Source organism: Lissotriton helveticus, chromosome 4_1 (genome assembly GCF_964261635.1).
Source record: "Lissotriton helveticus chromosome 4_1, aLisHel1.1, whole genome shotgun sequence".
Classification (NCBI taxonomy): Eukaryota; Metazoa; Chordata; class Amphibia; order Caudata; family Salamandridae; genus Lissotriton; species Lissotriton helveticus.
This window is the reverse complement of record NC_136063.1, coordinates 54,735,663-54,751,296: the sequence shown is the minus strand read 5'-3', so window position 1 is coordinate 54,751,296 and position 15,634 is coordinate 54,735,663.

The following is a 15,634-nucleotide window of genomic DNA, read 5'->3' as shown; positions in this document are numbered from 1 at the left end:
AGTTGTTGTATTTATCATTACTAATATTTTAGGTCCTCACAATATTATTTTAGCTCATTCTTGTCAACAGTTATTCTTTATTACATGATTCCGATGTTAGTCTGTTGAGCTAAAATGCTACAATGACGAAAAACGAAAATTGATTTTTTTTTCACACCAGGGCATTTAAAACATCTTTAAAAAAGGCCCGGCTTAGTTGTCCATTTTACCCTATTGTGGGGACACCTAGGGTAGACCTTAGAGGTGATGTGTATGTAAAAGTAATGTAGTTTCATAATTTGGAAGTACCTTTAAATCCAAAGTTGAATTTGCATATAATTACATTTTAAAAGATGCTTGCAAAGCAGGGCTGACTTTTGAAATGACAACGCGCAACGCGCAAATGACAACGGTGACCGTCCTGACCTCATCAGAACCGGTCGCTCCACCTGCGCTCCTGAGCCGCCTGATGTTCGTGGCTGCCTGGTGTCCACATTGCTCCCTCCTGGGCAGCCGGTATTGCTGTGCTCACTGCTGCGCCTGCCATTGATATTAAGCTGCCTTGATTTGCCTATTTCATAATCTAATATTGTAATATTGTGCTCATTGCCGCGCCTGCCAATTGCTTTTAACTTGTTTCAATCTGCCCATTTTATTTAATAATTCTGCTCCGCTTTGCCTGGTATTGCCGCTTTTGCCAGATAGTGCCCCCGGCCCCGTCCTGCACTGTTATCGTGCCATTTCTTGTGCCTGCTGACCCACGGCCCCTCCCCCGCAGCCCTCCGGCATCCCCAGACCTCGCAACCCCGCTCCGCCTCCCAGCTGCTCCTCCTTCCCTCCGCCCCCTCCACGATCCATTTATGACGGCCACTCTTGCGCGCCAAAGGTAAGCCCCGTCTACGCCCGTCCGCACCTGGACCGCGCCCAGCGCCAGACCCCCTTGACCCCGCAAAATCCACTCCTCCCGCATAACGTACGACGCCGCAACCCTCTCAGCACTTAACCCCGGCCGACTCCCAAATTGCTACCAAGCCGCCCCAGGACTCACCCATGGACCCTTCACCTGCCACTCCTGCAAGTTCGACTGTGTCAGGACCCGCACCAAATCCTCAAACTCCAAACAGAGCTCCGACACTAACCACCTGAAGTGCATCCTGCTCAACACCCGCTCGGTCCACAGACACGCCACTGAACTTTGGAACCTACTCGACACCACTTCGCCGGACGTCGCCTTTCTTACAGAAACCTGGATGAACGCCTCATCAGCACCCGACATCGCCATAGCCATCCCGGTCGGTTACAAGATCATCCGAAAGGACCGCATCAACCAAACAGGAGGAGGCATCGCCATCGTCCATAAGAACACCATCCGCATCACAACCAGTTCCGACGATAACCTTGCAGCCACCGAACACCTCCACTTCCAGATCCACACCGACCCCAAGACCACACTCAGAGGCACTCTCATCTACAGGCCACCAGGACCCCGCACACAATTCAGCGAAGACATCACTGAATTCATCCGCCCACGCGCCCTCCCCTCCGAGGACTACATTCTACTGGGAGACCTCAACTTCCACCTGGAAAAGAACAACGACAGCAACACCACCACCCTTCTGGACAATCTCGCCAATCTCGGACTCAAACAACTTGTTGACACCCCCACCCACTATGCCGGACACACGCTTGACCCAATCTTCACCTCTAGCAAACACATCTCCTTCAATCACACCACAGCTCCCCATTGGACGGACCACAGCTGCGTTCACTTCAACTACAAAAAGACTACGACCCACAACCACCCACAACCAATTCCCCGCAGAAACTGGAACAAAATTACCACCGACCAGCTCTTCACATCGCTCCACCAAAATCCTCCTGCCAAATCATCGGACCCAAACCAAGCAGCCACCAACCTCACACAATGGATCACCCACAGCGCGGACGAATTAGCACCCTTGAAAAACCACCAAATGAAGCAAGGCAGCAAAAAAGCCCCCTGGTTCAATGATGACCTTAAGAAATCCAAGAAGATCTGTCGCACCCTCGAAAAGACCTGGCGTAAAAACCCTACCACTGACAACCTGGCCACCTTCAAGAACGCCACCCGCAAACACCACCAACATATCCGATCCACCAAGAAATCAGCATTCAAGGACCGACTCGACAACAACGCCCACAACAGCAAGGAACTATTCAACATCGTCAAAGAGTTTACCAACCCCACCGCCGGCACCAACGACATCACTCCCTCCCAAGACCTCTTCGACTCTCTAGCCTCGTTCTTCCACAACAATATCACTGACATACATAACAGCTTTGGTGACCAGTCCACCCCACCCACCTCTGAACTAAAACCCCCCTCCAACAACCTTTACGCCTGGAACCCAATCACCACTGAAGACACCATCCGCCTGATGAACACCATCCACTCAGGATCGCCAACCGACCCATGTCCCCACCACATTTTCAACAAAGTAGACTCCATTATCGCACCCCATCTCCAAGAAGTCATCAACTGCTCCCTCAACTCCGCTACCTTCCCGGAAAGTTGGAAACATGCCGAACTCAGCGCCCTCCTGAAGAAACCCACAGCAGACCCCACTGAACTTAAGAACTACCGCCCCATTTCGCTCCTCCCATTCCCTGCCAAAGTCATTGAGAAAGCCGTCAACAGTCAGCTCGCCGCCTTCCTTGAATCCAACAAATCCCTCGACCCTTTACAGTCTGGCTTCCGAGCCAAACACAGCACCAAGACCGCCCTCATCGCAGCAACAGACGACATTCGAACCCTACTGGAAAACGGAGAAACAACTGCCCTCATCCTACTTGACCTCTCCGCAGCCTTCGACACAGTCTGTCATAGCACCCTTATACAACGCCTCAGCAACATCGGAATACAAGGAAAAGCACTGGACTGGATCATCTCGTTCCTCGCCGGAAGAACCCAGAGAGTCTGCCTCCCCCCTTTTAGATCAGAGGCCACCGAAGTCATCTGCGGCGTACCACAAGGATCATCTCTCAGCCCCACCCTCTTCAACGTATACATGAGTCCCCTCGCATCCATCACGCGCCAACATAACCTCAACATCATCTCCTACGCAGACGACACCCAGATGATCCTCTCCCTCACCAAAGACCCAAACACCGCCAAAACCAACCTACACGAAGGGATGAAAGAAGTAGCCGAGTGGATGAATAACAGCCATTTAAAACTGAACTCGGACAAAACGGAAGTCCTCATTTTAGGATCATCCCCCTCCGCCTGGGACGACTCATGGTGGCCACCGGCCCTGGGAACCGCACCCATACCAAAGGATCACGCACGTAACCTGGGCTTCATGCTGGACTCCTCCCTCTCGATGACCAGACAAGTCAACGCCGTATCAACTTCTTGCTTCAACATCCTACGTATGCTCAAAAAAATCTTCCGTTGGATCCCCACCGAAACAGAAAGACAGTCACCCATGCACTGGTCACAAGCCGACTGGACTACGGAAACACCCTTTACGCCGGAACCACAGCCAAACTACAGAAAAAACTCCAACGCATCCAAAACGCCTCAGCCAGACTCATCCTAGACGTCCCCCGCCAAGCTCACATTTCCGGTCACCTGAAAGACCTCCACTGGTTCCCCGTCAACAAGAGAATAACGTTCCATCTCCTCACCCACGCACACAAAGCCCTCTACAACCTAGGACCTGAATACCTCAACACACGCCTGTCCTTCTACACCCACACCCCCCAACTTCGATCGTCCAATCAAGCCCTCGCCGCAGTGTGGTAAATAAATAAATAATACCTCTCTTTTTGAATGCATAAATGAATAACAGATAGCTCAATAAATAAGAGTCAAGATTCGAGGTAGTAGGAGTTTTGCAGGTTTAATACAGCATAAAGGACAGGAACAGGACAACCTGCACGGGAACAGAATGGCAGCTGCCGGGGGCAGGATCGGGACAAGAAGGCTAAGAAGGCTAACTTTTAATAACAGTACATGAGCATATATACATAACGCAAACACATAGCATTACATTGCAGTAGGCGTAGCAGTGGGTGGAGCAATAGGCGTGACGCGTAGCAGTCGCGAAAGATAAGGGTGAAAATGGGTGTAACAGGGCGTATACATAGACATGTGATGCAAACGTAACAGAATATGTCATGAATGGGGCGGAAACCATGGAGGGGGCTACCTAAGGAGCCGGGACCTCTAACCTGATGGTGCGCGCAAACTGGCAATGACGTATCACTAGGAGAAGCTGGGGGCTATGAACTCTGTGCTAGGAGCAGAGACTGAAGTCTGGAGAGTCAGGGCGACATGTACCTAAGCAGTATCTAGTATCTGATGTTTAGGGAACATGTTGATATAAACTAGAAGTCAGGAGGGGAAAGGCTAACAGACTCTAAGACTGGAGCATGCATTATTCTACATGTAGTGCGTGATGAAGAATATTAAATGACCATTAAATGCAGTATTTCTCTTACATGGGGACGTAAAGGCTAGACAATGACGGATACTATTGATGCGATTCAGTAGCTTTAGGAATGCAGAGAAGGAGGACTGAACTGATAACTGGAATCATAACATACTCTTGGCAGACTCAGAGGCAGAGCCAGGCTGAACCGGGCACTGCAAGGCAGGAAGTAAGTGAAGGGTCGAGGATACAGGTGGGGGCTGTATCGCTCCTCAGCGAGGGCTTCAGGAGACAGGAGCTGAATCTGGTGTCCGGGCCCCTTTTGAGGCCTAGAAACGGGGACTTTACAATGGAATAACGTGCACACTGAGAAACGTGGCAACATAACTTTACATAGGCCTGATATTCGTAGTATTCACGAGAACTGGAAATTGACATACTAGAGGTGGACACAACTGTAGTTGCGTCTTTAATCAAACATGGGGAATAACATATGCATATTAATCATGCACACATAACATATGATGGATGACGCGTAGGGACACAGAACATGGCAAAATTTACTTTTCCACATTCCCTCCTTGTCACTACGTTTCCATCAGGAAACATCAATATTCATGATACCATCTATCATTTCATACAGTATCATTTGCTCGTCTCGAATTCTTTTTGAACGGGATTTAGAACGGGGCTTGGGACTAGGAATACAAGAGGTAGCACAAATGCCGCAAATCGCAGGGCCGCATTGTATACAGAGGCAGCAGCTGAATATGATCGCTACTGCAATACCTAGAAAGGACAAGACTTTCCATCCCCAGGCGGAAACTATATTCCAGAACCAACCGGACCATGTCCAGGTGCCTGGATCTTGGTGTAACAGATGGGCAATTTTATGAAGTCTGGTTATAGCTGAATAAACAGACGGCGCGTTATTTGGAATGAAAATGCAGCAACTGGATCCGATGACTCTACATGCCCCGCCCCTATCGGCCAGTATGACGTCAAGGACGAGACGATTCTGCAAAACTACAAATCTCATAGCAGATTGCTCTTCGGTTAAGTTACCTAGAGCAGAGGCAGTCTCATTTACTACAGCTTCAAGTGTTCTGGTTAACCTACGGATTAGCTTACTATTCTGGATAGGTCCTATAAAGAAGAAGAAACCTCTATTGAAATCTGTATACTGTTCTAGAGCAGTTTCAGTATAATCGACAATTGGGGACTCGATCTCCCTTCTATGTCTAATGTGTACTAGATGTGTGTTTCTATGATAATCAGATGGGGCTAGGAAAACAGGTGGCAGTAGGAAGGCAATGTAACAGGTTCCCTCCCAATCGAGGGGCAGACGGACATATGCAGTTTGACCACAAATAAAATATGAATGACGTGAAGCTTTGAAAATAGATTTCCCACTGTCACTATAACTGACAATAGTAGTACAATCACTATGTCCTACATGTACGGAACCATTATTTCGGACACATAATTCGCCTTTGACTGGTAGTACTGAAATTGCAGGCAAGTCTGGAGTAGTATCAGACTGAACATTCAAGACCATGAAATTTGAAGAATAATTACCTAAATTGTAAACTTCATTCTCTAGATCTAACCCTGTTCTATGGGGAAGACCTTGCTTGTCTGGAAAACATGTACTGTTAAGAAAAGACATATCTGTTGAGGATGACGTTAACGTGGACCATGCTCCACACGAACCATTATGTGAAAAAGGATAAGGAAAGAGTGGCAGAACTCCCTTCGGTGTCTGGAAAGGGGGGAGTCGACCACACACCCAACAATTAGTGGCATTGCTGGTCTGGTGTGAATAATGTAACATGCGGATAAAAGAATTATTTCGCATAGCGAGGCGGTAAGAGAGTTCATGAGGAGGCAGATCACTAAACGTGTGCTCTACTGTAACATTAGAAGACTTATTTACATGAGGAACTGGAAGATACAGGTAAAATGCGTAACTGGTGCAGGAAATCATAATGCTGAGAAACAATATAAAACTTAGGAAAACGATACATCGGATTGAGTTTTGACTAACTCTCTCACTATGGAGGTCTATTTTATACATGTCAGAAACAGTCTAACCGTTTCACCTAGGGGAGGACTTAGACAATCAAACTGGCTGACTTATTTTACTAGACCGGAGTTTCAACTTATACTCCTGTTGCGGAGTTTTCTCTAACAGGGGGGTTCAGTATCATTGTTCTTTGCGGGACAGTCCTTAAGAATAGTACTTTGGCAATCCTTCAAATCCTGGGAAATGTTCTTTGAGACCCGTTTCAATCCATAAAATGTCTTTATGTGCGAAAGATGCACCCAGCCTTTGCGACCCTCCAACTTCACGGCTGTACGGGTGGCGAGGAGGACCTGTCGGGGCTCCTTCCAGCGTGGCTCCAGCGGACTTGAGCGGTCAAAATTTCTCACTAAAACCATGGATCCAGGAACGATTTCATGCGGTGACACCTCGGTATTGTCTGGAAATGCGGCGGCAACCTGTGAACGACAAGAGTTGAGGGCAGACATCAAGGAAGCTAGGTAATCTGTCAGCATATTACTTGAAACATCGGTAATACTTCGGGGTCTAGGTGTACCCCACATGTTAGGGGGGCGGCCGAAAACGACCTCATACGGGGACAGACCTGATCTGGAATGTGCGACCATGCGCATATAGAACAAAGCAACTGGCAGAGCTACTAGCCAGTCCACACCTTTCTCTTTACATACTTTGGCGATGCGAATTTTCAGGGTCTGGTTATGTCTCTCTACGAGACCTGCTGCTTCAGGGTGGCGTACACAATGGAACTTCCACTGGTACCCTAACAAAAGGGAAACATGTCTCATCAACTCAGATGAGAATGGCTGGCCGTTATCAGAATATACGACCCTAGGGAGTCCATAACGGGGGAAGAACTCACGAACCAACTGCTTGGCAGTGGTCGCGGCTGTGTAATCTGGGACTGGATATGCTTCTGTCCACCTGGACAAAGCGCATACAACTACAAGGACATACTTGAAACCTCGACATCGCTCCATCTGAATATAATCCATCTGGAGGACTTCAAAAGGGTGGTCAGGAGGTTGGAATCCACCTTGTTCCACCGGGACACTTTTACCTGGATTGAACTGACAACATATCATACAGGTACGGACTTTCTGCTTGGCTGCAGCTCGTAAATGCTTGTTGAACCAAATGTTCTGAATACTGTCTATCATAGCTTTTTCTCCTAAATGTGCTGGACTATGTGCGGTATTGATAATAACTTGAACCATAGAGTCGGGGAGAAACCATGTGGCTTTACCCTTCGTCACCCATCCCTGATCTGTCTGGACCCCTCCTTGTTCGGACCATTTCTTGATTTCATCGGGAGTAGCATGTAACTGGATATCTATGACATCTTGAGTAGGGTCCTTAACTGTCATACATGTAGTCGGATCTGGAGTGTGTGTCATGTTAACTGGAATGTCTGGAGTCTGAGCTGTGAGCTTGGCTGTGCGATCTGCTAGATCGTTACCCTGGGAAATAGTGTCAGTGACTTTCGTATGTGCTTTGCATTTCATGATAGCAATGGATGTCGGTAAGTGTATGGCATCTAACAGAGCTTGAATAAGGAGACCATGCTGAATCTTGGTTCCATGAGAAGTCATGAAACCTCTCTCCTGCCAGAGCACTCCAAAGTCGTGTACGACTCCAAATGCGTAGCGTGAATCTGTGTAAACATTAACTTTCAGGTTCTTGGCATGTATGCAGGCTTGAGTCAGAGCAACTAGCTCTGCTGCTTGAGCAGACAGAGTGTCAATACGGTGTGTCTCAATAACTTCGGTGTCAGTAGTCACTGCATACGCGGCGACTAATTCTCCTGTACTAGTTCTCATGCATGAACCATTCACATAAAGTGTCAGGACGGGGTCTGGTAACGGAATATCTGTCAGATCTTGTCTTGGCTTAGTCATAATGTTAACTACTTCCACACAGTCATGTGTGGCAGGATTTGGATTAGCTGATGGTAACAGTGTAGCAGGATTTAGGACGTTGCAGCGTCTGATTTCTATGTGTGGCTGGAACAGTGTCAATTCATAACCTGTTAAACGTGCAATTGTCAAGTGCTGAGTCTGTGTTCGGTTTAAAAGAACTTCCACGGAGTGTGGAACTTGTACTGTCAGGGAGTGTCCTAATACTATGGAATCACTTTGTCTGATAGCTAGTGCTGTGGCTGCAACTGACTTGAGGCACGCAGGCAGAGCCTGGGCTACAGGATCTAATGTGCTCGAAAAATAAGCACATGGCTTGTATTGTCCTGCTTGATCTTGTGTGAGAACAGATAATGCTGTACCTTCACGTTCTGTGACGAAAAGTGTAAAAGGCTTACTGTAGTTCGGTGTAGCTAGAACTGGAGCTTGGCATAAAGCTTTCTTTAACTCATTGAAACTAAGTGTATGTTCAGATGTCCAAGGGAGGACAGTCGGTGCGGCTGCCTCCTGTGTCGTTAACTGTATCAGTGGCTTAGCTAGAAATGCATACTGAGGAATCCATTGTCTACAATAAGAAGTAAGGCCGATAAAAGCACGTACCTCCTTCTGGGTCTTGGGCTGAGGAAGACTCGCTATTAACTGGATACGGTCAGGTGTCAGCTGCCTACCCCTCTTGGACAGTAAGTGTCCTAAGTATACCACTTGCTGGACACAGAATTGAAGCTTCGAAGGGGACACCTTGTGCCCCATCTCGGCTAGGAAATACAGAACCGTCAGTGACCCTCGTTGGCAGTCACGTTCAGAACGGGCTGTGATCAGTAGATCATCGACATACTGGAGCAGGGCAGTGTCAGTTGGCATGTGAACATTATCAAGTTGTCTCTTAAGTGCTTGACTGTAAATACTAGGACTTTCTGTGAAACCTTGAGGAGCTCGTGTGAACATATAGCTCCTTCCATTTAAACAGAATCCGAAAAGAAACTGGCTGTCTGGATGAATGGCAACACTGAAAAACGCGTTCTTGAGATCTATTACAGTAAAGAACGTGGCTTCGGAATCAATGGCTGTCAATAGGGAAGAAATATCTGGGACAACTGGATACTGAGGAATAATACATTTATTAAGTTCTCGTAGGTCAATCACTAATCGATATACTGGGGGTGCATTTGGATCTGTACGTTTCATGACTGGAATGATCGGAGAATTGCATACATTGGAGTCAGTTTCTACAACTACTCCTTGAGCGATGAGCTCGTCAATAATTTTGGATAAGGCTGCTACAGCCTCAGGTGGCAATCTGTACTGTCTGATTCGTGGTAACACTACACCTGGCTTGAGAGTCACACGATGGGGTGTGATTTGCATGTAACCTACATCAGTTGGACCTTGCGCCCATAAATGCTGCGGAACATTAGACAATCTGGGATCAAAATCTCGTAATACATAGTGACCCTTAAAGTCACGTAGGAACAGACGTATTCCCTCTGGGGAACAGCATATAACTGCACCTAATTCTTTCAGTGTTTTAATGCCTAATAGATTTTCTGGACATGACTTAGTAAGTAACAGATCAGTAGTACGGGACAATGGACCTACTTCTAGAGTAACTGGCTTTGATATTTCATTTACAATCGGTTTTCCTGAAAATCCAAGGGAAACATTTCTAGAGCCTGAGAGCGGAGCCCCTGGAACTTCGGCGTGACTAATTGTGGTCCTACTTGCCCCTGTATCAATCAAAAACTTTCTGTCTTTCCCTAATACTTGACTGTGAACATAGGGACCTTCTTGATCTACAGGTATCTCGATGAGAGGCAAGCCTACCTCCCTCTCTAGGCTGTTTCATGAATATGGCTGATACTCTGGATACTCGGACTGTGCATACTGGTACATCTGCTGTGTAACATGCTGTGTTGCAGCAATAGGCTGCGGTACTGTAACTGTCTGTTGTGCATTCTGTGGCTGAGGAGTCTGTGAAACTTGTTCTTGTCTATGCGGACGTGGTCTTTCTTTAGTCTTACCGGTAGCTATGTTGTGTTTCAGAACTGCACACTCGTTTATAAAATGACCTGGCTGTTTACAATAATTGCAGTTCCCTTTAACGGGAGCTGCAGGATGACTGGCTTGATTTGGACCCCTCTTCTGACTGTCTTGAGGAACAGATTGTGCAACTAGTACTTTCATTTTCGTGTCTTTCATACGTTTCCTTTCGTGATCTTGCTCTTCTCTGATTCTATTCTGGTGGTATTGGAGCATCTGTAACATCTGGGACGGGGTATTAGCTTGCCAGGTACTTTCGACTTTCAAAACTCGATTCTTAATTTGTGGACTTGAATTCTCGACTAATTTAGTAACAAAGAGATGAGGGTATGACTCACTACTTGTCTTGAGGCCACTGTTGATGCTAAAGCATTTCTCAAATCTAGAATAAAAATCACTAATGTCTTCGTCTTGTTTCTGTTTACAGGCTGAGATTGCATCCCAGTCTTCCTTTTTCGTTGTTAACAATCTGGGTAAAACTTGAATCAATAATTCTGGTAATTCTTTACATTTCGCTCCAAGACCGGTACCTGGTACTCGTGCCTTATCTTCAGCTTCTAGAACTGCCCAATCAATCTTTTTCTCTCCCACCTCCCATTCTTTTTCCTTGAGCTTTTCGTACACCCCTGCGGGCAACAGAACCTTTAACATTTTAATTATATCTGGATACGTGTATTCTCCCATACGGAGCATGTCTTTTAATTCTCTATGGAACCCTGCTGGATCTTTATCATGACAGGGAATTAATTTTTTCATCTCTAAGAGTTCCATCTTTGTAATCGGGGTGTAAACAAACACTCGTTGCATTTCGCCACCCGTTCCTCTAACTGGGTGGACTTCTCGTAACGGGTTCTGTCTGTCTATGTAAAAGGGTTTACTTTCTGGGGGTGAGACATGAACAAAATGCGGGTTCAGAAACGTTCTATATTTGTGGCGCTGTTCTAGAATGACACTAATTAAATCGGTACCTAGACCTTTCCATCTATACTGGAGTAACTCGTTCAGGATGTCATGTAACGGACCTGGATCAGAATGTTGACCCTCATACAATGTAATGAGGTGCTGGATCATATACATACCCACCAGTCGCTGCTCGGCTGGGGGCAGTTTCAGAAACATTTGTGCCACTATTTCGTCTGGAAAAGTGGTAGAATCAGTAATCCATCGGACTGCTGATCGGGCTAGTTCTTGTTCATGCATAGTACTTAACTCACTGTAACCGATTCGTGATTTCAGAATGTGATCGGTAGCTTGAAACACTTGTTCTAGAGAACCTTGTTCTGGTGCTGGATGATGGAAAGTAGACTTGTGTTCTAGGCGTAAATGGCGGTCTGGAAATCTAGATTTTCCTACATACGCTATTCTGGCGGGATTCTCGTCGTCTACCTCTTCAGTATCAGAGTTACTTTCTTTCTCGCTTACTTGTGCTGCTTTACGCTGTTCGTGTAACTTTATTATTTCTTTACGGATTTTCTTGTACATACTCTCCATAGCACTGATGGTCTTGTGCTTACCCTCGGCTATATTATCACTCCACTTTGTCAGGATTTTCATTTCAGCCTGATCTTTGGACGGGTAATCTTGTTCTCTTATTAGACAATTGATCAGAAACTTTAATATCATAAGCTGGATCTCAGCTTTCCTTTGAGACATGGCTTCGCCAATGCTTTCTGGATCATCCCTGTACGGATGAAACGATATATTCTGTCTAGATCTTCTTTCATATTCGGTAAGGTGACTAGATACTCGGCCACCTTTCTTACGCGTAATGAATATAAAACCATATTATCCTAGCCTGGGACTGGATCATAGCCGCATTCGGTAAGGGCTTTCCTTATTTCTGCAACAGACTGATATCTGGGCGTACGCTGTGACGCTTGAGCATGTAATTCGACTGTCGTTAAACGCTTGTGTGGCGGCGGGGTTTGAGGAGGACCTCCTCCTGCGGCCCCTAAACTAGAATCGTCAACTGATACTCTTCGTACTAGTGTGACGGGAAATTGAAATGCGGGCTGAACTTGTGTGGCGGGCTGGACCTGGGGGACCGTAGCAGGTACTGCAAGGGGTGCCCCGGTGTCTGGAGGAGCAGGAAGTGCCTGATTTACAGGGACTGGCGGAGCGCGAACAGGATTTGCATATTCTGGGACTGTGTCGTCCAAATAGGACGAAATGAAAATATCAGCTGCGGTCGGTTTGTGACGTAGCTTGGTCGGAACTAATGGTGGCGGGAAATTACTGGATGCCTCCGGGGTCGCTTTTGGCAAGCCCTCGGCAAGAAGAGGGTACATACCCTTAATAAGGGCATTCCTCTGTCTGTCTGCCTGTTCAGTTTTAACTTGTTCACCTATCTCGATTAATTCTTTTTCTTGGGCTCGTTCTAAGGATTCTCTACTTAATTCTGACTTTCTGATTTCTTTTTCGGTTCTTTTATGAGATTCTTTGCGCCATAACTCGATGGCATCTTTCTGTGACTGTCTGGCTTTCTTTTTCCATAATGCCTCTTCTACTCTCATGATGCACTCGGCATCCCACGTACCTGATACGGGCCATCTATACTTTTCTTCCAACTCTTTGGTATACTCTACCCATAAATCTAGATATAATATGGCACTTATGCCATGCTTCTGATACATAAAATGACCTGGACTGTCCCTAGGTGGGACAGGAACTGCTTCTTCTAACAAACCCTTTCTAGTTTTTAACTGACGTAATCTCGAAAAGAGAGACATTGTAAACTTGAATCGGAACACAATACAATAGACGGGGAACAATAACAATTGGGAGAACAATTCAGGCATACCACGACATTGGAAATACATTGAACAACATCATAACATAACAGTTCGGACAGAATATTACCTGGAATACTGAGAACAGAAACACAAGAATTTCTCGAGAACGGAACAGACTAGAGTTACTGGATGCACTGCTGAAACAGTACGGAACATACCGGTCCCATAAAGGGACGCATCAAGACCCGTGTCCACCTAGGTGAACACTTCGTTTGTGGGTCTGTGTACCACCAACCCACGGACCAGAGTCAATTTAGATTGACCCTGTCTAGATACTACCCCAGCGACGGTACTCACCGGGCAGCAAGAACGGAAGGCCTCGGATCGGACTGGACTGCTACGACGACGGACGACGAACTTCGGACTTCAGTTACGGGTGGACCTCCGGATACCTCGGACCTTGGACTCTCGGCTTGGGCTCTGGTCGGGACTCGCCGCGTTCCTCCACCGCCTCGTCTGGATGCTGGACCGCCTCCTCCGTCTCCTCCGTGGGCCTGAGGGATACTTGAAGCAGAAATATCTGCACGTGCACGATATGGTTCCGTCACGGCTGCAGAGGGTCAGGGGGCCGGCGTGGCTTCACCGGCGCGTGGGGAAAGGGCAAGTCCCTATTCGGGCGCCATTATGTGGTAAATAAATAAATAATACCTCTCTTTTTGAATGCATAAATGAATAACAGATAGCTCAATAAATAAGAGTCAAGATTCGAGGTAGTAGGAGTTTTGCAGGTTTAATACAGCATAAAGGACAGGAACAGGACAACCTGCACGGGAACAGAATGGCAGCTGCCGGGGGCAGGATCGGGACAAGAAGGCTAAGAAGGCTAACTTTTAATAACAGTACATGAGCATATATACATAACGCAAACACATAGCATTACATTGCAGTAGGCGTAGCAGTGGGTGGAGCAATAGGCGTGACGCGTAGCAGTCGCGAAAGATAAGGGTGAAAATGGGTGTAACAGGGCGTATACATAGACATGTGATGCAAACGTAACAGAATATGTCATGAATGGGGCGGAAACCATGGAGGGGGCTACCTAAGGAGCCGGGACCTCTAACCTGATGGTGCGCGCAAACTGGCAATGACGTATCACTAGGAGAAGCTGGGGGCTATGAACTCTGTGCTAGGAGCAGAGACTGAAGTCTGGAGAGTCAGGGCGACATGTACCTAAGCAGTATCTAGTATCTGATGTTTAGGGAACATGTTGATATAAACTAGAAGTCAGGAGGGGAAAGGCTAACAGACTCTAAGACTGGAGCATGCATTATTCTACATGTAGTGCGTGATGAAGAATATTAAATGACCATTAAATGCAGTATTTCTCTTACATGGAGACGTAAAGGCTAGACAATGACGGATACTATTGATGCGATTCAGTAGCTTTAGGAATGCAGAGAAGGAGGACTGAACTGATAACTGGAATCATAACATACTCTTGGCAGACTCAGAGGCAGAGCCAGGCTGAACCGGGCACTGCAAGGCAGGAAGTAAGTGAAGGGTCGAGGATACAGGTGGGGGCTGTATCGCTCCTCAGCGAGGGCTTCAGGAGACAGGAGCTGAATCTGGTGTCCGGGCCCCTTTTGAGGCCTAGAAACGGGGACTTTACAATGGAATAACGTGCACACTGAGAAACGTGGCAACATAACTTTACATAGGCCTGATATTCGTAGTATTCACGAGAACTGGAAACTGACATACTAGAGGTGGACACAACTGTAGTTGCGTCTTTAATCAAACATGGGGAATAACATATGCATATTAATCATGCACACATAACATATGATGGATGACGCGTAGGGACACAGAACATGGCAAAATTTACTTTTCCACAGCAGTTCCACGCATCCAAAGATCCACCATGGGGGAAAGATCCTTCTCCTACTTAGCAGCCAAGACCTGGAATTCCCTCCCACCCCACCTCCGCCTTACACAGAACCACCTCTCCTTCAGAAAACAACTAAAAACTTGGATATTCGATAAGTAAAGTACCCCCCCTCCCTCAAGCGCCTTGAGACCCTCTGGGTGAGTAGTGCGCTATACAAATTTTAAACTTGAACTTGAACTTGAACCCAGCAGTGCACACTTAAGGACATGAAATCTTCTGGGCCTTTCAACCTACATGCCCTACATTGTTGTAATTTACTTTGCGTGTAAGTACATTTTTACTAATTCAAATGTAAATATTAAAATTAATATTCGTTTATGGACGTATATGAGTATGTTTAAATGAATGCACAACGTTAAATTAAATTAAATTATTTCATAAGTTAAATATGTAAATATTTGTATTTACCCTGTCAACAATTTTTAAATTAAGTTATAGATTGAAAATAATAGTCATTTAAAATAAAAGATGGTTTATGAAATTATGTATACATTGTTTTACATTTTTTATAGATAAATATTAGTGGTTTTTAATAGTTTAGGGAT